The following is a 24,813-nucleotide window of genomic DNA, read 5'->3' as shown; positions in this document are numbered from 1 at the left end:
AGGCATTCTGGAGGGCAATTTGGAACTATGCCCAAAGGGCTATAAAATTGGGCATACCCTTTGACCCAGCAATACCACTACTAGGTTTGTATATGTATAAAAAAAATTGTAGTAGCTCTTTTTGTGGTGGCAAAGTATTAGAAATTGAGAGGATGCCCATCAATTGGGAAATGACTGAACAAGTTGTGGTACATGAATGTAATGGAGTACAACTTCAGAAAAAACTGGAAGCACTTTCATGAACTAATGCTGAGTAAAGTGAGCATTTCTGAGAGCAGGAGAACATTATACACAGTAACAGCCGCAGGGTGCAAGGACTGTTTCTGACAGACTTAGCCCTTCACAGCAATGCAAAGACCTAAAACATTCCCAGAGGACTTGATACAAAATGTCATCCACATCCTGAGAAAGAACTAAGTATGGAATAGGAACACAGAGTGAAACAAAGTATTTTCTCTTGTGTTACATTTTGTTTTGGCTTGTTTTTTCTCACGACTTCTCCCCTTTGTTTTAATTCTTCTATGCAACATGACTAATGTGGAGATGTGTTTAGTAAGAATATGTATGCAGAACCCATATAAAGTTGCATGCCATCTCCAGGTGAGGGAGATTAGGAAGGGGGAGAAAATTTAAACCTTATGGAAGTGATTGTTGAGAATTGAAAACAAATTAATTATAAAAAAAATTTGTAGCAGCTCTTTTTGTGGTTGCAACGTATTGGAAATTGAGGGGATGCCCATCAATTGGGGAGTGACTGAATAAGTTGTGGTATATGAATGTAATGGAATACTATTATGCTATAAGAAATAATAAGCAGGCAGATTTCAGAAAAATCTGGAAAGACTTACAGGAACTGATGCAAAGTAAGTGAGCGGAATCAGGAGAACGTTGTTTACAGTAAAAGCAACACAATTTGATGATCAACTGTGATTGATTTAGCTGCTCTCACCAATACAATGATCCAAGACAGTTACAAAGGACTTATGATAGAAAATGCCAACCCTTTCCAGAGAAAGAACTGACGGAGTCTGAATGTGGATCAAAGCATATGATCTGCACTTTCTTTACTTTTTCATGGCTTTTTCTTTTGCAAACTGTATTTTTTTTTTTGCGAACTTTTTTTTTTTACAAGATGACTAATATGGAAATGGGTTTTACATGATTGCACATATATAACCTATATCAAATTGCATATCATCTTAGGGAGAAGGGAACAAAAGGAGGAAGAAAATTTAGAGCTCAAAATTTTATAAAAAAATGAATGTTAAAAATTGTCTTTCCATGTAATTGAAAAAAATAAAATGCTTACAAAAATTTAAGTTTCCTAGAGCACAGATGGGTCAAGTGAATTGCTAAAAGCCACTTTATGTCAGAAGCCAGATCTGAACCCAGCTCTTCATCCTGAGGCCAACTCTTTCTATCAGCTTTACCATGCTTCCTCTGTCCTCTTTTATATAGTTTGAAAATGGGTTCCTGAGTGTCTTTGATATTTGTGCAGCCTCTAGAAGGCACTTCGATAGAGTTTTGGTTGGATGCTGAGGCTCCTCTGATACAATTTCTTTTTTTTTTTCTTTTATTTATTTTCAGTGTTCTGCAATCACTACCATATGACTTAGATTTTTTTCCCTCCCTTCCCCCTACCTCCTCCCTCCCTCTCTGAGACAGCATACAATTTTATACAGATTCTACACATGCATTCCTATTAAATACATTTTCACCATAGTCATGTTGTATAGAAGAATTAAAATGAATGGGAGAAATCATATAACAAATCAAAATGTAATACAAAAGAAAATGATCTGCTACATTCTGCTATTGAATTCCATAGTTCTTTCTCTGGATGTGGAAGGCATTTTGCCTTAAAAGACCATTGGGAATTTTTTAAGTCCTTGCATTGCAATGCAGTTCTAAGTCTACTGGAAAAAATCCTTGCACACTGTGGTTGTTGCTGTGTACAAAGTTCTCCTGGTTCTGCTCCTTTCGCTCAGCATCAGATCATATGTCTTTCCAGGCCTCTCTGAAGTCTTCTTGTTCATCATTTCTTATAGCACAACAGTATTCCATCACATTCATATACTATAATTTATTCAGCCATTCCCCAGTTGATAGGCATCCCCTTGATTTCCAGTTCTTGGCCACTACAAAGAGAGCTGCTATAAATATTTTTGTACATGTGGGACCCTTTCCCATTTTTAAGATCTCTTGGGGATACAGTCCTAGAAGCAGTATTGCTGGGTCAAAGAGTATGCACATTTTTGTAGCTCTTTCTGATATGGTTGCTTAAGCGTATCTCTGTACTAAGATGATTGAATCTAAATTCTCCACTGTTCTTTCACTGATGAAAATAGATCATTATAAAAATGTTATTGATTGCAGAATGAAGCAGACCATTTTTTTGTATTATGTTTTGTTTTGTTTTATGATTTCTCCCATTCATTTTAATTCTTCTATGCAATATGACAGGTGAAAATGTATTTAATAGAAATGTATGTGTAGAACCTGTATAAAATTGTATGCAATCTCAGGGAGGGAGTAGGGAGTGGGGGGAGGGAAAAAAAGGGAGGGGGAAAAAATCTAAGATATATGGAAGTGATTGTAGAACACAGAAAACAAAATAATTTTTTAAAATGTTGGCAACTACATCCTATTTTTGGTTGGTTGGTTGTCTTCTTGATTTCTTCTGCAAATGGTCTCAAGATGATTTTATATGGGTAGATCTGTAGGTTCATTTTCTCCTGCTCTTCCATGTTTTGTAAGGAGATGCTGCTTACAGTCTTCCATCATTTGGCAAATAATCTAATACTACAAGATTTCTTAACCTGGAGTCCATGGATAGATGTCAAGGTGTTTGTGAACTTAGGGGAAAAAATTATTTGTATTTTCACTAAACTGCAATTGAAATACCAATTTTCCATCAATTATAAATGCAAGCAAAAAGAAATTATTCTGAGGAGTCCAGAGGCTTCACCAGCCTGCCAAAGGGGTCCATGATAAAAAATAAAAAAAAAGTTTAAAACTGTTAAGAAAGTTAAGAAAAATTAAGAACTCCTGTTCTTAACTAATACTGCCTTTGGCTGCCACCTTTTTTTTTATTCGTAACATTAAAATGAGCAGGTGGTTGATTAAAATAGTTTCCAGATTTTTCTGTTTCATAGGGGTATAGACTTAGAGCTAGAAGGGATCCTAGATACCAATAAGTCCTACCCTGACCCTCTTATTTTACAGATGAGAAAGCTGAGGTAAAGATGTCATGTGACTTGACTTAGGTATAAAGCAGAATCTGAACTATGGTTTTCCACTCTAACTCTGCACTCTATACTCTACACTGCCTCTCAAAAGCATGTAAGGGTCTTTGAGGGAAAGGATGGAGAAAATTCTAGCTCAATATTCCAGAAGATAAGGGAGCAGAGTGATCAACCTGTCACTATTGTTTTATTCTACACAAAGATGGAATTCCAGTCCTAAAATCCCTATATCTTTGCCCCCCTTTCCCATACTGGTCCCTTTTAGGGGTGCCCTGGGGGGGTTCAATCTGCTATAGCTGCTATATCCATAACCAGTTGCTTTTATCTGTTAAGTTATGATTAATTTCATTTTTTGGTGACATTGTGTTGAGTGCCTTCCGTATTTCTTCTTGAACAATCTTCGTAATGTCCAGAAATGGAGGTTCTGAGTAGTCCGCAAACCTTAGGCCTCTTCAGGTTTTGATCCCAAATTTCATTTTCGAATGTAACTTTTGGTACCCTCTCTTGTGCACATTTTCACAATGAAGTTGCTTAAATATCAAGACCTATGTTAAAATAATTTTACATTTCAATATATTACTAAAGAAAGAATACACAGGATTTGGCATTTGATTGGATAAGAGATATGTGAAAGAGTAAAGAGTCTTAAACAATGATTGATAGTTGCCCCGATTGACTGGAAGAATATTAATTTCATCAACAGCGAAAGAGAAGAGCTGCAATAAGAACTGGTTGTATGAGATGAATGTGGTTACGATGTCATCGTTGGAAATCATGTTGATTTCAAACATCTTGAGATTGAAGTGTTGATAGAAGCATCCAAGCAGTCATGTCTAACCCACTCTTGGAAATGCAATAGTTCAGTTTGGGACTGTAGTTTGAACTGGAGCTAGAGATATGAAAATAGTCTGCATGAGGTTGAGGGTCAAAGTCAAGAGAATAGAACAGACAGAGAGAGTATACAGAGAGAAAGTTGATGTTCATGAAAAAAATGAGACAGAAGATGATAGCTCCAAGGGGATAACAGAGTCCAGGGAGATGTTTTTTGCTTTGCTTTTCATTTTTAGAACAAAGGAGGCCTAAAAATATTTGTGGCAAAGAGCAAGAAACCAGTAGAGAAACTAAAAATGAACACACAAGACAGACAGAAGATATCTAATAAAATAAAATCCCCAAGAAATCAGAATAGAATACGACTGAGGACACAAGTGGAAAAGTTATCAGTGGAAAAGTTGAAAGATGCTTCTTTCTTTGATGAAGGAGGGAAAAGTAAGAGGATGAGTGAAAATACAGAGAAATTATGAGGTAGAGCAGAGAATTCTAGGAGCAGCAGAAACACCCTGGGTGTTCTTGGGTGAGGATGAGTTGGGGGGATGGGGTGGACTATAAACTCTGTTTCTATTGCCTGCAGTGGGTTCAGCTGGAGGGAATTAAAATCTCTTTATTTGTGCTGTGGTTGGATTTGTATCTCCTCTATGAACTGATATAGTTATGCCCTAGGTAACAGGCTCTACATTCTTTGCCCAGAACAGATTCTAACAGGTAGTTAATGTTTTCTAAACACTTTGAAGAAGAAAGGTGCTTATTTAAGTATTAAGCATTGTTATGCACATCCTGCCTTTTAGAAGCTCAAAGGTAAAGACAAAAACACCTTTCCTTATTAGTATTCCAAATTAAGCAGTGAAGGATAAATTATTTTTTAGCTATCCATCTTATTTCCCTCCCTACCCTTCACTCCCACACACTTCAATCAAATCCAAGACTGGAAAGAAACATAGACCCAACCCCTAATTTTCCTTTTAGCCCTAATGAATACTTTTCTTACAATGCCTTCCTTGTGTGGGTTTGTTAGTACATATAACCCTTAAAGCCATCAGCCCCCTCCTGCCAGTGAAATTCAATGATACTTTCTCAAGGAATGCTACAAGTAACCATAACTGGGTAGTGGGATATATATGACTAGTTTGATTTGGTTTTTGCCAGACGTGATATTAAGCCCCTTCATTGTTATCTTGACACTGTAAATTTGTCTGTTTGGGCAAAAGTAGAAAAAAAGTCTTTTTGGATACTCTATTAACTATGTCTTCAGGGATTAATAAAAAGTTCCCACTGTACCTTGGGTAATTAGCAGCCATTGTTCCATAACTGCCAGGGAGACATAACTGAATTATCTAAACTTTTTCAGTAAAGTTGACTTGTATGACCTTTGCAACACCCTGATAAAGAAAAGGCAAACCTATCTTTCCAACCTCAATGACAATCCAAAACCCTCTAATCACCAACTTGAATGTTTTTGATACAAGGCATAAAGAAGAGCACATGGAAGCATTGTAATTGATATTTTAATGCTGCAAACTGAATTTCAAAATGATGTGATAGAGTCCAGAAAACCTATGAACATCTATCACAAGTAGAGTGATTAAAAAAAGTTTCAATAGACTGGAGATACTACTAAGATATCAACTTTAGCTTAGATAATTAAAGGCATAATTTTTGACCCAGTGGGAAATAGGCTATTAATAAAATTCCAATTACTTTTGGTAAAAATAGAGTTTGAATATTTAAGAGGGAATGGTACCATATTGAAATAAAGCTCTTTTTTTAAAAATGTTTGATTTTTTAAAAGCATTGCTTGAAATGGGAAAATCCATAGAATTGGTTAGAGTTGCATTAGCAAAATTTCATTGATGCCAATGAAGCCAAGATTGTTACTTTAATTCCTGAATAGATTTCTTAGGTCCACATGCAATCAGTCCCATTGCCCCACACTAAGGTGTTTAGAGGGGCCGGATGAGAGAATTCATCATAATTCAATCCATTATAACTCAAACCCTTAGATTTTGGGTTATATCAAAACACATAACACAAACATATCCAACTCCACCAAAACTGATCATTTGAAGGTCACCAATGATTTCCTGACTACCCAATTCAATGACTTTTTCTCTGCAGTCCCTGACACTGTTAGATCATCCTCTCTTTCTCAATGCAGTCTCCTCTAAAGAACTATACTATCCTGGTTCTCTTAATTCTAACCAATCTTTTATCTACTTCCTTTACTAGCTCCCTTTCCTCTTTTTCTTCCTCTAAGTATATCATGAGTTTTTCTGTTCTCTTTTTACACTCCATCTCTGGGTTAAGTTTCCCTACTCACATTGCTTCAACTATGGAAATGACTCCTTGGATGGCCCACCAACACCTTAAATTCCACATGTGTAAAAATAGCATAATCTCCATAACTCTCTCACGTCAACTATCAATTCCTTCTGCCCTCTATTTTTGTTAATGATTCCACTGTTCTACTGATCTAGGCTGCAAACTTCATTCATAATTAACTCATTCTCTTTCCATCAATCAAGCACCAAGTCTTGTTGATGGTTCCCTACTAATGTCTCTCACATTTATCTCTTCCTCTCCATTCTTGGTGTCATCTTTCACTCTCCTTCACCCCACTCTTGTCCAGTCTTGCCGTTTCTACCTTTGTATCTCTACTATTCTCTTCTCTCTACTCACACAGATTCTGCCCTACATGAGGCCCTCATCACCTTTTCCTCAGATTCTTTCAATATTCCTTCATTTTATTTCCTTCTTCAAGTCTCTCCCCATGCCAATCCATCCTTAGCTCAGCTTCTAAAGTGATATGCCTAAAATGAAGGTCTGTCTGTGCCACCTCCCTTTGCAATTAAATTTTGGTGGCTTCCTATGACCACTAGGATCAAATATAAGCTTCTTTGTTTAGCTTTTAAAATCCTTACACATAACTCTCCTTCTTGCACTTTATGTTTCAGTGAAAATGACCTTGTATGTGCCTCATATACAATGCTCCATCTCCTATCTAGTTACTAGGATTTGTCACCTCCTCCTCCCCAAAATTATATGAAAAGTAATTGTGCAAGTATTTGGTATATGTTTAGTTCTTTAGGGGCAAGAACTGTTTCATTTTTGTCTTTATACCTACACAAAGCACCTAATATCAGTCCTGTAATATAGTAGATTCTTAATAAATGCTGGTAGATTACTGCCCACCACTACTACCTTAGTTCAAATTTTCATTTTACCTCCAGCATTTGGTGTAGTAGCTGGCATATGGTAGATGCTTAATACATATTTACTGACTGAATGACTTTATTAACTGAATACCAGGTCTCTTATAGTAGCTACCTAAATGGTTTTCCTCCTTCAGTACCTTCTCCACTTGAATCCTTACTGCTCTACCCCTAGTGCCCTCAGAAATCCCTGCCTCACTGGAGTCACTCTCCTGGTCAAAGACCTCTAATGGCTCCCATTGCCTGCTGAATAAATATCCTACAGTTCAATAGAAATCATCTACAGTATGCCCCTAAATGACTTTTCTCAGTTTCTAGCACAGTGCCTTGAACATAGCAGGTATTTAATAAGTCTATGTTGAATTGAATTACTGAATTTCCAGCATCATTTCCTGTCACTTCCCTACATAGACCTATGATTCATCCAATCTGTACTACTTTCCATTCTCTAGTACACATTATCCTTTCCACCCCATTTTCTGCCTATTAAAATCCATCCGTCGTGGCCAAACTCAAATGACACTACTGCCATGAAGCCTCACTCTATCATTCTGCAGCAGAAGTAGCCTTTCTCCTCTGAACCCTTATTTTATTTTGTTGTTGTTGTTTTTTTACCCAGGGCACCTAGCACATACTTCCTTATATTGTAATTATTTATGCATATATCCCTTCTACTAAACCCTGAGATCTTTGTGAGTAGGAATTCTATACTACATATGTCTTTGTGTCTCATTTCTTATTATACCTGAAAAGGTATTTGGGATTTGTGGTTGCACATTCATTAAAATAACCTTTATTTTGCTTATAAATTCATGTTCGTTATAGATTTCAAGCATGGATAATTTCATGTTTTTCATTTTATTTGTGCACTATTTGGAACAATATTTGCTCTCACATGAAAATAAGGTCAATTTAATTCTTTTAATAAAAGAAAACAGATGAAAAATTAAATTTTAGAAAAAGGCATATATATTAGGGAACATTGATTTTTAACTTGTTACTTTGTAACACAAGGCATTCTCCACTCTATAAATTGTAACCATCCTTTTAGTTCAGGGGTTCTTAAGCTGGGGTCCCCAGATAGAGGTCCAAAAACACGTTTCAGGGGATTCATGAACTTTGAATTTTTACTATTTGATAAATATATTTTAACATAATTGGTTTCCTTTGAAATTCTATATGTTTTATTCATTTAAAAACATTTCTATAGCAGCTCTTTTTGTGGGGGCTAAGAATTGGAAATTGAAGGGATACCCATCAATTAGGAAATGGCTGAACAAGTTTTGCTATGTGATTGTGATGGAATATTATTGTGCTATAAGCCATGACAAGCAGGATGATTTCAGAAAAACCTGAAAAGACTTACATGAACTGATGCAAAGTGAAGTAAACAGAACCAGGTGAACATTGTACACAGTAACAGCAATATTGTAAAATGAAGAACTGTGAAAGACTTAGCTAAAGGATTAAAGCTAAAGGACTAATGATGAAGCAAACTATCTGCCTCCAGAGAAAGAATTGATATTGTCTAGCTACAGGCTGAAGCATGCACTTTTTCAATTTCTTTCATTCTTTTTATTTTATTTGAGTTTTCTTGTACAAAATGATTACTATGGAAATGTTTTACATGATTGCACATGTATAACCTATATCTAATTATTTACCATCTCAGGGAGGAGGGAGAGGAGTGAGCAGGCATAGAATTTGGAACTCAAAACTTTTTTAAAAATGTTAAAAATTGTTGTAACATGAAATTGGGGAAAAAATAAAATAAATTTTTTAAAAACAGCTTTATTTTGAGAATGAGTCCATGGGCATTATTAGATTACCAAAGGGAGTGGCACATGGAGTTGTATTCATAGAATACAACTCTGTATTCTATAGCAAAGGAGTGACTATTTGACTAGTAGCTATGACATATGAAAAACTTAACTGGTGGGATAAATGCTTTGTAGAAGTCACTTTAAGTTTGAATTCATTCTCCCCATGGACCAAAGTGGCAGAAAGGAAAATTTGCCTCCTGTTTAGGTAGATTTTTAAAAAATTTCTATTCTTGTGGTATCTTCGAATAAATAGCCATTTGTAAAAGCTAATTTATTTTAATTACTTTTCAGTTACATTGAGAAGATAACAGGTGACACTAATCACTCATATAGATGATATATAGAGGACATTCAACTAGTGATTAATATTTGGGGGAAGGAAGGAAGAAGAGAAAGAAGAAAGGAGGGAAGGAAGGAAGGATTTAATTGTCTTCTATGTGCCAGGTATTAGGCTAAATGCTCTACAAATATTATCTCATTTGATACTCATAACAACCCTGGGAAGTAGGTGCTATTATTATCCCCATTTTACGGCTGAAGAAACTAAAGCAGATGATCAGCTCAATGGGCTAAAGGCTTGAACTAATAACATGAGACCCACTCTGATCCCTCAAAGGTACCTCTAGAACATGGATATTTAGCTAGCTGTCTTCTAGGGACCTGACTTAGTGGTCCTATGAGAGTTGGGATAAATGCCTCAAGCTCTATTAAAGCTACACTGCTATAATTATTGTCTTCTACATGCATGCAATTTATGAGCTATAAGGTTCTGACTAAACAAACAAACATAAACTCTGAAGGAAAAACAATCAAATAAGCTATTGGTAGGAATAACATTCATTAACCCTCCTCATTGAGAGAAGACCATCCCAGACCAATCATCTATGAATTTAATTCAGCTTAAATTGCAAATTCTTCAATAAATTACAGGTTGAGGTGGAACAGAAGGAAGAAAGCAGGTTTATTTCTCAATCCTGGGCCTGTAACAACAATTATTATCATGCTAGGATTTTTTTAAAAATCTTTTCCAGAAAAATGTCAAATTCATAAAATTCAGCAAAAATCTTTCTTATCCTTTTCCTAATTAAAGAGTAAGTCAACTTCTCCAAATTGAAAAACAATAAAAAAAAAACCAATCATCACTTGCAGATCCTTGTCCATATCTATTTGTATAAGTAAAGCTAAGTAGAGAATTGAGGTGGTTATCTGAATAATCCAGGCCAAGAAAGTCTTGTGCCAAAAGTAGCCAGATTTAGTTATTGAAAGAAAGGTAATGTTTACTAGAATTTTAAGGATAATTGCCTCAGTTCTCTGGCTTTTCTTTTCATATGTACACACTAGCCTGCAGGCAAAATGGTAAACTGATATTGCTTGCTATTGTATAACCTTGTAAGCAGTCAGGGCTTTTCCCATAAATCATTTTACTTCTGCTTTAATCATAGACAAAACATAGGCATTTATGGCTTACTTAGAATCAGGCCTTTAATGGGAACAAAATAGTTCTTGTATTTCCTTTTTCTTCGCTCCAGATGGGCAACATTTCTTAACCCCCTTCTTTCAAATCAGGTATGGGATTTAAAAACAAGGTACTAATTTGAGCTCGTCTAAGTTTCTACTGATAATAGACCATCTACATTCATAGTACAGGCAGTCCCCGGTTTACCAATGGGTTATGTTCCAAAAGAGCATTTGAAAATCAGTTGTTTGGAACTTTGAACATTTTCCCATAGATGCAGCATAATAAATGGTAATTAGGTTCCCAGGCAAACCCACAAAAGTCTATTGAGTCCATAAAGTGGTTGAAGTGTCCTACCAATGGCACCAGTCTGAGTTCTGGGTTCTGGGAGCGCTCATAGTATTCAGAAGAGCCAAGGAGAAGGAAGAGTTTGCCTTCAGTACCTGGCCCTAGGCAAAGTTGTAAATAAAAGTTTTAAAATAAAACCATTATAAATCACTATTATAATGAGAGTACTAGAACAAAAGCTACCTTATGGTACACTCATTTTACAGATGAGAAAACTGGGACTCAGTGGAGATGAAGTGACTTGCCAAACATCACAAGTGACAGAGTCAAGATTAGAACTCACATTTCCTAGATTCCAACTGAAAGAGGTTTCCATTATATCATGATGCCCCTCTGAATATATCAAGCTTGACTCTGGCATTCTTCCATCTATCCCTCTGTACACTTTCCTGAATATTAATGTTCCTTTCCCAGGGTCCCCAGGGTCATCATGCTACTGAAAATCTCCAGGTCCAGCCCCCAAAGAGATCTGACTCATGCCTTCAAAGTGCTCCATTGGAATCAATCACCAATCACCTCCCCTACCCTCCACCTTAGATCAAACTTATAATTCTCCTGGTCTCCATCTCATGACAATTGGTTTTAGCTAAGGGTTAGAAGGAATGCTCTGGGATTGGAATAATTCATCCATGTGAATGATTGATCTCTTTGGGACAGTTATAGGCACTTTTAAAAGAGGAGCTTTCCATGCAGAATGAGACATATATACATTTTTGGACATGACAAATATGCAGATTTGTTTTTCTTTACTATGCTTATTACAAAAATTGAGTCTTTCTTTTTTTTTCCTTTGGGGGAGGGAATGATGAGGAGGGAGAAAGGAGTTAGTGATAGTGCAGACTTAAAAAAGAAGAAAAGAAGAAAGAAAAGAGTTAACAAACCAATTTTTTTAAAATGGACAGAAGAGAATAGGAAGTTCAGAAGGAAACATAGACAAGCAGGACATGTTGAATTTTAAAAAGCAGGTTATAAGTAATAGAAATTTTCAATTTAAAATAGAATCCTATTTTTCCATTCTAAAACAAAATAAAATATTTCTTAATTCTAATCAGTGAAATTTCAGACAGTGCAAGAAAGAAAAGTGAAAAAAAAATCAGGCAACTGGAGAACTTTCATATTGGAGAAGGAAACTGTCACTACACAGGTCCTTGGTATTCACATGCCCTCAGTAGTTCCCACTTTTCACAATGTCATCTTTTTCTCCACTTTTCCCCCTCCCTTTATTAATCTATGAATTCACTAAAAGCTATAAGATTTTTTTTGTATAGTAGCTTCCATGACAGGCAAGCTCTAGTAGTGATAGGAGAAATAGGGTAAATTAGGTTGTTTACATGTAGGGACTGTTTAAAAGCAAAGCACTACATATAGTGTTGTCCACACTTTTAGTCACTCTACAAAAATAATGTCTGTTAAACATTTTTCGTATGGCTTTTTATTGTATTTCATTTGCAGTTTCTGTCCATAACATATATGTGTGTACATATATGTATGTATATATACATACATATATGTATATATATACACATACATACATTGATGGATGGATGCTAAAGGTTAGCAGTGCAACTACATAGAATGGTTTAGATGACATTCTTCAACCACTTGGGTTTTTTTCCTATTTTTCCTCTACTACATCCACATATACATATATCATACATATGTGTATATATACATATGTATGTGTGTATGTATTGTATATGTGTATCCATATATATGTATACATGAATGTGCATATACATCTACAGATGTGCACACACAGAAGGCAATGTAACACCCTGGATGAAGAACTGATCTCAAAGATAAGCATGGTTCAAGTCCTACCTTTTGACACATATGGAATTTTTGACTCTAAGCAAGTCCCTTAATTTCTCAGGTCCCACGCAATTCTTTAAAACTAAGTTGCAGAAGAGTTGCTAGTCGACCTGGAGAAGTGTTCTTGCCTCTTTGGGAACTCCTACACCAATGAAGGGGAAACTAGGTGGCACAGTAGATAGAATGCCATGCCTGGAGTCAGAAAAACTCATCTTCCAGAGTTCAAACCTGGTCTTAGATGTTTAGTAGCTGCATGACCCTGGGCAAGTCACTTAACCCTGTCTCCCTCAATTTCCTCATCTATAAAATGAACTGGAGAAGGAAATGGCAAATTGATCCAATATCTTTGCCAAGAAAACCCGAAATGGGTTCACAAAGAGTTGGACATGACTGAAAGCACCAATGAGGTCACAGGTAGTTTTGGACTAAGAAAAACACATATTTGTATAAATATATACAGAATACATATATATTATATTTTTTTCTGTACATAATAAATATATACAGAAATTAAAGGGTGATTATTTGCATTATTAAGGAATTTAAGATGATTGCCTAAGTAATATGCTTCTCTGTTTCCTTTCATATCCAATTTGATTTACAGAAAAATTTATGTGCACAATTTTTCAGGAACACATGTTATATTAAGTGAAGTGTATTTTATGTTGATGTGTTTTACCCCCTTTGGATTCTGTATACCATTTTAAAATCCATACTGTTAAGAATATAGATTTTTAAATGATATATTGAATTATTTGAATTAATAATTAATTTATAACTATTCCCAATTTTCATTTGTGCTACTTTGACCATTGGCCCCATTTTCTGTAGATGGTATGCACAGGATATCAAACCTGGTTTGAAATTATAGAAGCCAAAAGTAGTTACCAGATTCCATAAATTCATATTGGTAAAAGAGAAGTCCAGAAGGAAAGAGGCTGGTTGGTTGGCTTGCTTGTTCACAGGATGACTTTCCTAACGGAGCTGTTGACATTAAGTCAGGGTGAAAAATGTCTTCAGTATTTACACATAGAGAAATTGTTAGTTTACCTGATCAACCTGAATATTCCAGTGCCTCATGTACTACCCACATAAATGACTCTCAAATGTAGCTATTAATAATAGTTATTTCCATTACCAGTGTTTAATTTTGTGATACCCAAGTTCATGATCTGAACTTCTTTTCCTGCCTTCCTATCAACAACCATGTTAGCAAAGTCATCTTTCAGTATGTTCTTAGCAAGCCAGTCTATCTGCCTTCTCTTTTGGTGATAACCATGTATCTGCCTGGTGAGGACTTTTAACTTTGTAACTTTAGTATAACAGGACAGGTTCTTATCTTGTGTATAAAGTCTACAGAAAATAAGACAAAATGTTGGTGGAGCAAGAGTGGACCGTAATTTAAGAAATGATGTACAAAACAATCTAAATTTACAAAACAGTTTAGTGGACCTTAGTGGGAGGTTTCTCAGTTTACAATTGCATTTGCCACAATTTTCCTTTAACGTTACCCACCATTACCCTTTGTTGAGACAATTCATAATTTTTAAAAATATTTTTTTGTATTTAATAAAATTGTATATAATTAATTGTGTAAGTAGGCCTACTGTTAATTTTTTGCAGGTAAGGGATTAGAGATGGAAATGGGGTTATTCTGGTTCATTTAAAAGATGATCTAATTTACCAAAAAAAAATTTCTTACAATATTCCAGGAATATATCTATTGTGTACATCTGTACTTTGATTATTCAAAGTCTTCATTTTCTAAGCCATCAAAAATTATATTTTCTATTTTTTTCTGATAGACTTTGTGTGTGTGGTTTTGGGGTCTCTTTTTTTTCAAGGAATGTATCACTGATTCTGAAATTTTCCCCTTTGAGAAAATGGCAGGTGGTTTGGGGTAGTTTATTTCAAAGCTCAAGCCATCTACCACCTCATTATCATCAAAGATTCTTATCTTTGTCTTCTGTCTTTAAAATTGATTCATATGTCAGCTGGTTATGCTGGATAATGATTCTGGTGAGCTAAACCCACACAGCTGCTATCACAGAGTTCTACAGTTATACAAAACATCAAAGAACTGTTGACAGACTGAAAGGCATCAATATAGGAACCTTACTCCTCCAAACAAGAGAAAATGATGATAATCTGTCCACTATGGTATGCATCCTTCAAAACCGAAATGTATCACCTAATGAGTCATACTGGGAAAATCATGGGCAACAGCCAGTCAGTACTCCCTGATTACTGGAGTTTTTTTTCATGCTGTCATTGACAATTTCCAACTTTTGACCATCTTACACTTTGTGTAAAATTTTACAGTTTTATAATTTGTGACTAAAGGATCCCTGTGATTTTTTTCCCAGAATCAATTGTGTGACCATAAAAATATAGTCTGCTACAGAAAATCAGCAACAACCTGCTTATTCCCTTCTCATGTTTTCATCAAAGCTATCTTTCATAACTGTATAGATCATTCTTATAAAGATTTTATAGAAATGATGAAGCAGGCTTATATGTCACTAGTTACTCATGTCATTTTAGTCACTTTGGGGGGAGCGGTAAAAGAACTGGAAGATTTTTAAGAGTAGAGACATATTCTTAGGTACTTATATCTCTAGCATCTAGCATAACACATGTCTTATAGTAGGTGCTTATTAATACTTGTTGATAGATGTTTTGTTCTTTTAGAATCCCTCCATCATTGGACTTTGGTTTATCTTAAGATTTGATCCACGAATGCCTTTAGAAGAATTGTGTTACTTCCATCAAGAATGTTTTCTGTATGTGTTTGGTTGGGTGCTGACCCTCTTCCTGACTTTATCTTCTTAATTGCTTGTTTCTAACCATAGTACATATGGTACTGAGGTTGTAGAGTCCAAATGTGGTGGTTGTAACAAAAATAGGTCACTGTAAAGAAATATACAGGTCTGTTCCAATTTGAGTCTGTTGTTTTGCCCTGTTCAGGTTTTGTGGAGAAATGCTTCTAGGAACACAGTACCCCTCATGTTAATAAACAATCAAATTATTGATTTTTATTATCATTAGTATATTAATAACACATACTTAATAAATGTTTTTTGGATTGAACTGGATTGAACTGGATCAAACTGAAGTGAATCTGACTTAGCTGAATCTCCCACTAATCTCTTTTGCCAACTCCTTTTCTCCTTTGTCCTTTTGTGTGGTGATACTGCTCCTTCTCTTTCTTTTTGTTGCTTTTTTAAGATAAATAAGATGGTACTTTAAAATAGTATTACCTTTAATTGCTTTATCACTCTTTTGAGCAAAGTCACCAAGTGTGACAGTTAAAGTAAATTTCTGGTTACTTTTAGTCTCATGACTGTGGCAACTGTTTTGTACTAGATATTTATCTAGTACAAAAGTTCTAGTCAAAGTAAACATCTTTCCATTTATCATTTTGGGAGGAATCAACAGTTAGTTTAATCCGACTGGAGCAGGCACTGCATAGTGTTTTTATCTCCTCTTTTTCCTTTCTTGCTATTTACTTTGACTTTCACTCTTACCAATCAATGATCAAGATTGTGCACAAACTGCTACTAGACCAAAAACAACCATGATATCTGTAACTAGTCATTTCTGGTCTGTTAAGATACAGTCAATTTCATTTTTTAAATGATTTTCAGACTTGTCCTTCCTCTCACTTTCCAAGCCTCTTTTTGAAGAAAATAATCATCTTGTACAGGCATAAAACTTTTGATAGTCTAGAAGACTTTGACCTCTTTCACAGCTTGATCTTGAACCACATTTTCCTTAAGCATAATTTTCTGTCTTCTCCTATATCCACTTAATATTCAGACCACAGATTACAACTCCATAATGTTGGATGATGATAAAGGAGCCCTTTAATCAAGTTTAATTCTAAGCTTATCCACATTTTTCTCTGAAATGGTTTTTGACATATGAAATGCAATAATCTTTATGATGGCTTGCTTATTTATAGCTGTCATAGGCGTTGCACAATAGGAAGATCAGGTATCTCATAAAATTATTTCTTTTGTTGCTATTGGGGATACTAGGAAGCCTGCCCATTCCTTTACTCACCACTTAGAAGAGAACCTGTACATTGTCCTTTCATTGAGCTTCCTTCTGTCTTCCAGTTTAATTTTTAAAAAGAATGTAAATATCAGATTGGTTCATCTCCTCCATTAATATGTGAGCTCAATCACTGGATGAAAATTACATATTAAAAGTACCTACAGAATAATCTACCTGTCAGATCTATGGAGAAGGGAAGAATCTGTGACTGAACAAGAGATAGAGAACATTATGAAATACAAAATGTACAGTTTTGAATACATTACATTAAAAAGTTTCTGCACAAAACCCATACACCCAAAATTAGAAGGAAATTAGAAATCTGGGAAACAATTTTTACAGTCAGTGTCTCAGATAAAGGCCTCATTTCTAAAATATATAGAGAACTGAGTCAAATTTATAAGAATACAAGTCATTCTCCAACTGATAAGTGGTCAAAGGATGTGAATAGGCAGTTTTCAGAGGAAGAAATGAAAGCTATCTATAGTCATATGAAAAAATGCTCTAAATTACTATTGATTAGAGAAATGCAAATTAAAACAACTCTGAGGCACCACATCACACCTATCAGATTGACAAATACGACAAAAAAGGAAATGATAAATGTTGGCGATGTGGGAAAATTGGGACACTAATGCAGTTAGTGGGGTTGTAAATTGATCCAGCCATTCTGGAGAACAATTTGGAAATATATCCAAAAAACTATAAAACTTTGCATACTCTTTGATCCAGCAATACCACTACTAGGTATGTATCCCAAAGAGATCATAAACAAGGGAAAAGGAACCACATGTACAAAAATATTTATAGCAGCTCTTTTTGTGGTGGCAAGGACTTAGAAATTAAGGGAATGCCCATCAATTGGGGAGTGGCTGAACAAGTTGTGGTATATGCGTGTAATGAAATAGTTTTGTGCTATAAGAAATTATGAGCAGGAAGATTTCAGAAAAACCTGGACTTACGTGAACTGATGCTGAGTAAAGTGAGCAGAACCAGGAGAACACTGTACACAGCAACAGCAACACTGTACAAGACTTAGCTTAGCTCCTCTCAGCAGTACAATCATCTAAGACAATTCCAAAAGACTCATGATAGAAAACCCTATCCATATCCAGAGAAAGAACTGATGGAGCGTGATCAAAGCATATTGTTTTCTCTCTCTCTTTTTTCTTTCTCGTGTTTTTTCCCTTTTGTTCTCTGATCCTTCTTTCACAACAAGACTAATGTGGAAATATGTTTAATATGATTGGACATGTATAGCCTATTTGTACTATCTTTTTTACAATATTGTTACAGAGATAAAGTGAGATAATGTATGTAAAATACTTTACAACCATGAAGTGTTATTGAAGTGGGTATTATTTTTATTGATCACTGTTACTCTCTCAGGCACTTTTATGGACATACACTTTACCTATATACATGCTTCAGGTCATTCCTATCATTATTAAAAAAAGTCTTTCCATTACATATTTTATCAAACTAGCTTCCTAGCATTCCCTCCCTTCTAATACTAAACTCAAGATAGTTTACTCAGTTTCTTGCTTGCAGTCTTGGGGAGGCAGGAGGATAAGGAGGGAGGGAGAAAAATTAGGGACTCAAAATCTTATAAAAGTGAATGTTGAAAACTATCTTTAGATGTAATTGGAAAAAATAAAATTCTATTATGTGAGAAAAAACAAAAAATAAATAGAAGTATCTACTTCTAAATTAATGTTTACAAGTGATCTAAGCATGGGTATGATTCTTATTACCCTAATTATCCATGAAAGAAATTAGAAAGAAAACAAAGATGAGTACAGAAAAAAATGCCATTGGATTTGGTGCTTAAAAACAATTGGTGAGTTTTGAGAGAGCAATTTAAATAGAATATTGCAAAAGGAAATCAGATTGTGCTGAGTTCAGGAATGTGTAAGTGGTGGAGAAATTGAGGCAACTATCTTGAGTTTGGTATTAGAAGGAAAGAAAATGCTAGGTAGATAGCTTGATAAAGTAGGCAATAGAAAGAAATTTTTTAATGATGCATGTTTATAGGTAAAGCAAATGTGTATGAAGGTGCCTGAGAGAGTAGCTGTGACCAATAAAAATAACACCCACTTTAATAACATTTCATGATTATAAAGTATTTTACGTATATTATCTCACTTTATCTCTACAACAATACTGTAAAGCAAATATTATCACCATTTTATAGCCAAGGAAACTGAGACTCATAGAGGCTGTGAGAAATCAGATCTGCTTGCTGGTCCAGGATTCTTTCCACTATAGCTCTTTATCTCTTATATGAACTATGGAGCAAGATCCCAGAAAGGACAAAGGGATATAGAAACAAGGGTGAATGTTGCAGATTAGCTCTGGCAAGGATATAGGCAAATTTGCCCTCTGCAATAGGAAGTAAAGAAGGGGGAAGATGAGTGAGTACTAAGAGAGATTTTTATTTGTGGAAGAAGGGAGTTGAATAATCTCAAGGATGGAACTGATAATCTTAGTAAAAGAAGTTGAAATCTTCTATTAAGTAAAAAGGTGAATGGTGTTGGAGTCTTATCTGTAGAGATTGGGATATGAAGAAAGTCTAGAACAAGTTTCAGATGTGGGACATGTAATAGGAAATTGACAAGAGATAAATTAGATAAAAATAGGAAAAAGGATAGCCTTATAGCAGTGAGGACCCAGCTGAGGTCAGACAAGTTGAATTTGTGTTCTATACAAACATAATGGTTTCTCGACTTTCTCTAGCTTAACTTTGGCAAGTAGAAGTGGATGAAGAAGACTAACAATGGATTCAAGGTTCCAACAATGGAAAATCAAAGAGATGAGGGATTTTTGAAAATCCTTACAATATCATGAAATCATTATTTCCTTGGCTTTTTGCTTTATGTCAATTCCTTTGTATAGTCTAATTAAGAGTTAAGTGGTAAGGATAGATCTTATGGGAGAAGGGGAGTAAAAACGTAGTCCGATAATATTGATGGTAAGGTGATAAGACTGGAAAAGTGAGGAGAGCTAGGTCCTAGATAAAAATAGTAAGTAAAGAAATAATATATGAGAAGCAAGTAAAATAAAATAGTAAAATAGCCAAATTACTGGAGAAGAGATGAGGAGTTGAAGATTATGTTTAATTTATTATTATGTATAATGTAATTATATAATGAAAAATGTACAATATTAAATGAGCAAAAATTGAAGCTCTTAAAAAAGCATACGTCAATGACTGTCAGAGATATTGCAACAGATGTTGCTATGGGGAAGGCAAGCATTTAAAGGATCATTACAGATCACAGGATTAGTGGTACTGAAGCACAAAGGGAAATGTGATGGAAAACAATAAAACAACAACAACAATAACAACAAAATAATGCCCAAAACTGAAAAACTCTTGCTGCAAAACAACCTAATCCTCAGGAAAACAAAAACAAAAACAAAAACAAAGAACTTCCGAGGGATCAAATTGCTGGTTGGGTATAGCACAGGCTTCCTGAAATTGAAAAAAGAGCAAAAGGAAGAGTTAAAAAAAAAGTGCTGCTAACTCTTTCTATGAAGAAATAAAGCTTGTAATGGGTAATACAAAACAAAGACTGGTTACTGAAGATTGGAAAAAGATAATTTTTACTGATGAAACCCTCTTTTAATTAGAGGATATATGAAAGCCATTGTAATCAGCCTGTAAAATATCCACCTTCCAAAATTTTGTAGATTTTTTTTTTACTTCTACTAGGCATAGAAGTCTTGTCCCCATTGAGGAAATGATGAACTCTGATAAATATACTGATAGATTGAGAAGCAGAATTGTTTTGGAATTAAGAAAGTTTCCAAAATGAAGATGGCCTTGTATGATAAAACATATCATGAAAGGTTAAGAAAAAACTTCCCCCAAAGTTATTATTTTTTTAACATGTATTTAAATTTTGGGGGGGTTCCAAATTTTCTCCCTCCTAATCTTCCCTCCAGTACCCATTGAGAAGGCAAAAAAAAATGATATCAATGATGTATGTGATATCAAGCAAAACATGAAATGTATTCATTTATTAGAGATAAGTATACCTCAGTGAACTCAGTACTCACTTGATTTAAACCTTACTGAAAACCTATGGGCTATAATTAAAGCTATACTTGGAAAAATCAATTGTTCATCAAACTTAATGTCTAATGTGATAAAGAGTGGTTTCATGATTAAGAATTAAAGAATATTTGTCAAAATCTTGCAAGCTTAACACCAAGTTATTTTTTAAAAAGTAAATCCAGTAAAAAAGATGTATCACATATTTAAAAAATTTTTAAAGATGTAAAAACATATGGCCCATTACATGTCAATAAATTCAGTTATTTTACTTTGTCCTGGTTAATGTACATACCTGGTTAATGTGTCATCAGTTCCCATGGAGTTAATTATCATCCCTATGACACACAGATGACACACAGTTCTAGATCTCCAATCCCACTTTCTCTCCCAGTGAAACAAACTAGAATTCAGGGACATATTGAAGATCTAGCTTCTCCTACATGTCTGTGCCTCCAAAGTCTTTTTCTCCTCATATGTCCTTTTCAAAGAAAGTCTGGAATTAGGTATGTTTTTCATTCAAGAAACTCTAGTTAGTACAAATTCCTCCTCCCATGCAGGTCTACAACTCTAGCCTCTCTCCTGAACTCTAGTCTCCTATCACCAATTGCTACTTGGACAGCTTGAAGTAGATGCCCCATAGGCATCTCAAATTCAACATTTTTAGGGCAGGATTAGTTATCATCTCTCCCAAGCCCTCCCCTCTTTCAAACTCTCCTTTAACTGTTGAGGGTATTACCACTGCCCCAGTTACTAGCCCTGTTATCTTGGTGTCATCTTCAGTTGCTCACTTGTACTCACCCCACTTATCTAATCTGGTGCCAAATCTTCTTGTTCCCACCATCATAAAATCTCTCAACCATCACTCTACTTCAGACCCTTATCATCTCTACCCTGGACTATTGTAATAACTTCCCAACTGTTCTCTCTTCCTCAAGACTACCCCCATTCTAACTCACTTTCCACTCAACTGCCAAGATGAAGTTTTCTTACAATTTATGTCTCAGTATGGTTACATCCATCATCAAGGTGAGCTCCCTATTACCTCCAGAATCAAATATAAACTCCTCTGTTTGACTTTTAAAACTCTTTACCACTCAGAACCTTCCTATATTTTTAGTCTTCTTATGACTTACCTCCCTCAACACACTATACAATCCAGTTACACTGCTGCTCCTTGAATATGACAATCTGTCTCCCATCTTTGTGCATTAGCTTTCCCCATTCATATAATGCTCTGCCCCTTTACCTCTCCTTCTTTATTCCCCTAGTTTCCTTTAAGTCTCCCCTCAAGTTGTACAGTTCTTCATGAGGTCTTTCTCAGTAGCCCTCCCTACCTCCCTATCAAGCCAGTAGTGCCTTCTTTTTTGAGATTACTTGCTATCTACTTTTTGTGTTCCTAGTTATCTGCATGTAAGATCTTTTCATTTACATGGTTTTAGTCATGATATTTTTTGTTTTCCTGGTTCTGCTTATTTCACTTTCTAAAAGTTCATGTCTTCTCATGATTCTCTGAATTCTTCATATTCATAATTTCTTATGACATAACATCCCATTATTTTCATGAACCAAAATTTACTTATCCATTCCCCAATCAGTAAACATTGGCTTTGTTTCGAGTTCTTTGTGACTATGAAAAGTGCTTCTATGAATATTTTGGCATATATAAGGACTTTTCTTTCTGTCTTTGACCTCTTGGGGTATATGTCTAGCAGTGGGATCTCTGTGTCAAGGGGTATGGACATATTAGTTACCTTCTTAGCACAATTTCAAGTTGTAAAGACAAAAATTCTCAGAGATAGAGATGAGGCTTGGGAGTATATTCTAGGTGGGAGGAACATCCAGTGTAAAGATATCGAGATGGGAGATGGAGTGTCATTTTTGAGAAATAGGAAGAAGGATAGTGTGGCTGGAATCTAAGTACATGAATGGGAATAATACGTGTAAGACATAGAATAGCTATCAAAGTGGCAGTAACAGTATAGTCCTAGGACCTAGAAAGTTATAGAGGAGTGTCGTATCCCCACCCCTATTTCCCCTACAAGGATTAATTTTTCCCTAAATGGTCACAAAACTTTCCAGGGATCTGATTGGTCCTTGCCTCCCCTAGCCCTGATCACCTGAGCATAAAAAGTGCTACCCACATGTAGTCAGGACCCTCTGATTTGTTCAATTTCTGAAGACCACATAAGTCCCTGTATCCTGCTCTGCTGACCAGACACATTTGCATATGGACATGAGGAGAGCCTTGCTTCTTTAGAAGCTAAGTGCTACTATATTTTTTTGTATATTCTTGTTGGGTCAGGGGAAAATCAGTTTTCTTTTGTTAACTGTTCAATGCCTCACAAGTATCTCATTCTGTCCCCAAATCAAACCTGAATGAACAGAGTGCTGGTGTTGGATCTACCCTTACTAAGATGTGTGGCATATATGAGGTACTCATGCTCCAATCCTTAGTCACATTAGCTCTGCACACCAAGGTTTTACCTATTGTATGCACAGGAAGATAGATACTCCCAGTTACTTGGAATTGAAATGGTTAGCAATCTAGAGATAACATTAAGATACAGAGAAAATGGGAGGAAGCAAAACAAGTCAGTTTCATGTGACCACAGGATATCTCTTCAGGTATAGGCATCAAACAGATGAGTATAAAGAGCCTAATTGAGAAGAGGAGTAACATCAAGAGTCTGTAATGTGATGTCGAGATACCCAAAACATTGGTGTATTCTTTAGACCCAACAGAAGAAAAAGGAATTGACCTGCCTTAATGATAATTTTTATCTTTCAAAAAAGGGGGAGAATAGTAAGAATTATCTTCTGGATCTGATTATCACCAACAGAGAGGAACTGGCTGCTAGAGTGAAAATGATAGGACCTTGAGAAGTAATTGTTTTCTTCTAGAGTTTGTGATAGAGCAGTATAGGAAAAGTGGGTATATTTGGACAAGAACTCTAGATTATAGGAGAGAAGATGCTAAAGAGTTGAAAGAAAGCATGGGTAGCATCCCACAGATTAAGTTAGCTGAGGAAGAATAGGAAACTCTGAAAAACAAAATTCTAGAAACAAAATTCTGATATAGACCTGTGTCTCTGTCCAGAGAACTCATCAACCAATCTGATTTCAATCTGGTATTGAAAATATATTACAGAAAATGAAAGTAAGTGAAGGTAACAACACAATGAATACAAAATTATCACATAATCCTATAAAAAACAGGAATTCTAAAGCATGGAATAAGTCGAAACTCATGAGAAGAAAGAAACAGTTTTGGTTTATTTTGTTTTTTTTTTTTAAAGGTATATTGGGGAAAAGAGTAAAGATAAAAATGGGATACGAGTGCTGCTTAGAATGAATGGGATGATGGTATCCAACAACAAAAACAAGGCAGATCTGCTCAATCCTTATTTTGCTTCTGTTTTTCTGCAGAAAAAAAATGACGTTTAGAATGGAAAGAATTAAAATGGTTTGTCAGGAATTGATACCCAAGATAAATCAGTAGATAGCAAAAGAATAGTTAGTTGCCCTTGATTAATGTGAGTCATCTAGCTCAGATGAACTATACCCTTGGATACTGAAAGAAGTGGCAGATGTGATTACCAAAACACCATCGGTGATATTTAGAAGATCATGGAGAATAGGAGGGGTATCACAGGACTGGAAAAGAGCAACATCATCTAGTTTTCAAAAAAGGGGGGGAGGGGAGGGAAAAAGCTGGCATCTGAAAGCCAGTGAACATGACTTTGCTTCTTGGGAAAATTCTACAATGTATTATTAAAAACACAGTGAACATCTAGAATAAGAAAGTATGATCGCAAAGCAGCAGCAGAGCTTCATCAAGAACAAGATATGCCAGACAAACATTATTTCCTTTTCTGATAGACTAGATTATTCAACTTGAATAATCCTGGAATTACTAGAAATCTACAAGGTAAGGAGAGAGACCACTGATCAAAACTAGCATTTC

At 35.3% G+C, this 24,813-nt stretch overlaps 1 protein-coding gene across 1 annotated transcript in view; it reads left to right on the top strand.

The window, feature by feature from the left end:
• The first annotated feature begins 21,238 nt into the window (after window positions 1-21,238).
• The window catches only part of FNDC3A (fibronectin type III domain containing 3A), a 213,810-nt gene continuing 210,235 nt past the window's right edge, over window positions 21,239-24,813 (top strand). The window contains exon 1 of the mRNA XM_072610542.1: window positions 21,239-21,352. The gene's annotated coding sequence lies outside the window, so the exon portion shown is untranslated. The remainder of the gene's footprint in view (window positions 21,353-24,813) is intronic.

This window comes from Notamacropus eugenii, chromosome 5 (genome assembly GCF_028372415.1).
Source record: "Notamacropus eugenii isolate mMacEug1 chromosome 5, mMacEug1.pri_v2, whole genome shotgun sequence".
Taxonomy (NCBI): Eukaryota; Metazoa; Chordata; class Mammalia; order Diprotodontia; family Macropodidae; genus Notamacropus; species Notamacropus eugenii.
The sequence above is the reverse complement of the archived record's forward strand: the minus strand, read 5'-3'. Positions and strand labels throughout refer to the sequence as shown.